We start from the raw sequence: 4,480 nt of genomic DNA, 5'->3' as shown, positions 1-4,480 counted from the left end.
AGTTTCAATAAAAGAGAGTATCAAAAGATTACATTGTTTCCCCCAACAACAATAGGGTTTAGTTCACCGTTGTCATGATGAATCTAGATGAAGAATGGAATGAAAGAGATACAAACCCTAAAAAGGAGAAAAGGAGAGTTGTCACCATCTCCAAATCTACCCCAAAGGGGTGAAAAGTGTTTTTCTGTGCCTAAGCCATCAAAAGATACCAACCCTAAGACGTTCTGGCCTTTAAATAGGGCATACAAATGACATAAAACAAGTCCAGGCCGAAACACATCATAAAAAATAACATAAAACAGGTCTAGGCCCATCTGACAAACGCCCGACACCTAATTTCACCGCCGGGCGGTTTCGCTCAAGCCACAGAACCGCCCGGTGCCACGGCCAACCGCCCGGCACTGGTCAACTGCACTCTGGTCAACTTTTTAGCATTCTGGTCAACTGGTTAACCGATTGACTTTTTTGGTTGACTGGTTGACTTTTCTGCACTCCAACCATTTGATAATTCAACCATTCTTTCAAATAATTCCCAAAACCTTTATCATTGCCGCCAGACAGTGTGTCGACTCTTCAAATCTTCATTTTTCTGCTCTTTTCTTGAGTCAACGACCTGTATCTTTAACTCCATTCTTTACTTTTCTCAAATTTGTTACAAAACAATGCAAAACAAGCATAAAATCGCTAAAAATAGCTTTTGACTCTCTTGAGACTCATTTATTAAGTTTTGTTTGATTCTAAGCTCATTCCGAGTAGTAAAGGGTGTAATTTGGTCCAAATTGACATATGAAAATAACTGTTTTTCAACCTTCATCACAATACCACCTTGGGATAGGGGTAGGACGGTCAATTGTTTTTCACTTTTGCTCTATAATTCTTTATTAATTGCTAGGGGAGGCTAGGGATAGCAAACCAGTAATTAGTAATAGGCTCTTTTCACCGAGGGATCAGGTTAAGGGTAGGCTAAGAAAGTTGCATGACAATTAGTTAATCAAGCTAATAAATCAAGAGGAGTAAATAAGAGAGAGCGGATAAGATGAAATTGTAAACCCCCAACAACTCCATTCATCCATTGTTTTCTTCTCGTCAATTGAGTCAATCTCTTTTGCATGTTCATATTTTATTCTCATACCCAATTAATTAATTTTTCTTTTCAAGTCTTACGATCTTAATTCACACGAACGATAAGGCCTTTCGAGTCTCTTGGGAAAACGATACTTGGACTTACCATTTATTATTACTTGATACGATTTGGTACGCTTGCCAATCCGTTAACAATGCCTGATGCTCAATTTCAACTGGTAGATGACATGCCTTTCCAAACACAACCCGATAGGAAGACATCCCAATGGGTGCTTTGTAAGCAGTCTTGTGGGCCCAAAGAGCATCGTCCAACCTATTACTCCAATCTTTCCTGTTGGGCTGGATAATCTTCTCCAAAATCCTCTTAATCTCCCTGTTGGAGATCTCAGCTTGCCCATTTGTTTGGGGGTGGTAAGGTGTAGAAACTTTGTGCATCACCCCATATTTCTTGAGCAAGGCTTGCATGGATCTGTTGCAAAAATGGGTTCCCTGATCACTAACAATTGCTCTAGCCACTCCAAACCTGCAAAAGAGGTGAGATCAAAGAAAATCTACAACAACTCGAGCATCATTAGTCTAGGTTGCTCTAGCTTCCACCCATTTTGAAACATAATCCACAACAAGGAGAATATAAGAGAAACCAAAAGAAACAGGAAAAGGACCCATGAAATCTATACCCCAGACATCAAACACCTCACAGAACAGCATAGGCTATTGAGGCATCACTTGTCTATGTGAAATTGATCCTCCTGCTCTCTGACAAGGCTCACAGGTGTTGCAAATCCTCTCCGCATCCTTGAAGATGGAAGGCCAATAGAAACCACAGTCAAGCACCCTGTGAGTTGTTCTCCGAATCCCCAAATGACCACCAGGTGAGCAGGCATGGCAAAACTACAGGACCGAGTCAATCTCATGGTCCGGAATGCGTCTCCTAATAACCTGGTCATTGCACAACTTCAACAGATATGGGTCATCCCAAATATAATACTTAGCATCACTCTTAATTTTAACAATTTGAGCATGTGATGCTAAGGGAGGAAAAACAGACGCAACCAAATAATTTACAATGTGTGCAAACCAAGGAGTAGGGTGAGAATCATAAATCATCAACAAATTCTCATTAGGAAAGTCATCCTGGATAGGCAGCACATCAGCTTCATCCTCAGCTCTCTCAACCCTGCTGAGGTGGTTTGCAATCAAATTTTGCGCTCCACTCCGGTCTTTGATTTGCAAGTCAAACTCTTGGAGTAGTAGCATCCACCTGATCAATCTTGGCTTTGACTCAGCCTTTTTCAATTGAAACTTCAGAGCTGCATGGTCAGTATACACAATAATAGGTGATCTAAGAAAATATGACCTAAACTTATCAAGGGCAAAAACAATTGCCAACAACTCTATTTCAGTGGTGGTATAATTTGCTTGGGCAGTATCCAAAGTGCGTGAAGCATAGTAGATCACTCTCGGCAGCTTGTCAATTTTCTGTGTCAAGACAGCCCCCAATGCATAGTTTGACGCATCACACATGAGCTCAAATGGGGCTGTCCAATCTGGTGCCTGAATGATAGGGGTGGTGGTTGATGAGTCGTTATTTCTTAAACTATATTTAGTTTATTGCACTTAAATAAACCAGGGAATTGTGTTTAATTGTCTGTTATTTCCCCGTTTTTCGAATTCTGCTTAATTTGATCGGAAATTCGTAATTGTGCTAATTGTGGAAACATCATCTGGAGCATTAGGATATGGCGTGGCACATTCAAAGGCTCAACATTTAGTCATTTAGATTCTTATTAAAGTTATAATTTCGTTTTCTAGAAGTCCTTAATTAGAATTAGGTGTTTTGGACCCTTTTAGGGGCAATTTTGTAAAAAACCCATGTGTAGGACATGTGGCTTTTGGCTAGGGTTTCTTTAGAAGGTTTACCCCACCAATTTTAGAGTCTTGGATGGTCATTTAGAGAGGAGGCTGACCCTTCCATTTAGCTAGGCACTTTTACACTTCATACTTGATGGTTTTGAACTTTTCTCTGCTAGGGTTTCATGTATGAACATGCTTTATGGAGAGCTTGCTTGGTGTTTCGTTTTTGGGCTATTTTAATGAGCAAAGGTGCAGATTTTCTTCTTCTCTTAACTTACTCTTGGTTGTCTTAGCTTATTTGTGGTGAAAAACCATTCATTTCTACTCCTATTTGCTTGTTCTTGATGTTTGAAGCTTGAGCTTTGGAGCTTGTCTTTGCATTTCCATGGTGGATGTTGGGTTTGAGTAACTTTATATTTTGTTTTCCTCTTCCATTTCTGCAGTTGCTCACGTTTTTCTTTGCATTTTATTTGGTTGGATGATAAAAATGGAGTTCTATGTGAGTTTTGGGTTGAAGAGAGCTTAAGTTGATGTGTGGGTGTTGTGATTTGAACTCTTTTCTTGCATTTTTCGGTTTTAATGCTTGAAACAAGGATGGGATCAGATTTTGGTGTTGTTATGGTGGCTGGACAGAGCTGGAATTGATTGCTTAAGTATTATTTTCGTTTTTGCAAAGAAGCTTGAAGAAATGGAATATTTGGTTGGGTTGAAGTAGCATATGATTGTGTTTATTATTCTTGTGTTGATTTGGAATTTGAAATATGGTCTCTTGGGTTTATGTTTCTGTAGTAGGGATGAAGAAAACATGAATGATGTGTTGGTGGAGAAAGAAAACCGAAAATGGAGGTGAAAGGAGGAGAGAAGGTGCATTTAAGTTTTTGCCATTTTTGGACAAACACATATGACGCTTCTTTTGACCAAAAGAATGTTTCTACTTTGAGTTTTTGTATTTTCCTTGCATTGTTGCTTCCATGAATTGCATGAGGAATGGAGTGTTTTTGTAGTTGTTTTCATTTGGTTTAGCTTACTTGGCACATTGGTAGGAGCACCCATGGTATCTTCCATTTGCACATTGGTCTTTGAAGCAATTTTTTGTAGAATTCACTTGGTGGGTTCAGTTTTTGTGGTCTTGGAGTGTGGATTCCGAATTTTCTGCATGGAGAAGTGATGGAAAGGTTTTCAATTGGTTGTTTAAAACATATTTTAATCTTTTGAGACATGGTGCACATGAGGAAAAAAAGACAACAAAATTGGTGGTTCATTGAAGATTAAAAATTGATTTGGTCTTAGTGGTGAGTAGTGCACGGTCACGAGGTTTTTCTTTGGCCAATTGGACTTTTTAATTTATTTGTCAATTGCACTTTGGTTCACATAAATTACTAGAAGTTAAATAGGCTTGTTAGTTTCTCTTGTTTTCACTTAGTTTAATTAGTAGGTTGAGTTGTTTTTCATCCACTTAATTTAGTGTTGCATTTTAATGGCTTTAATTGTGTTTGGATATTTATCTATTGCAGTGTTCAATTTACTTTTTCCATTCACTATG

This window comes from Vigna radiata, chromosome 6 (assembly GCF_000741045.1).
Source record: "Vigna radiata var. radiata cultivar VC1973A chromosome 6, Vradiata_ver6, whole genome shotgun sequence".
NCBI lineage: Eukaryota > Viridiplantae > Streptophyta > Magnoliopsida > Fabales > Fabaceae > Vigna > Vigna radiata.
The sequence above is the reverse complement of the archived record's forward strand: the minus strand, read 5'-3'. Positions refer to the sequence as shown.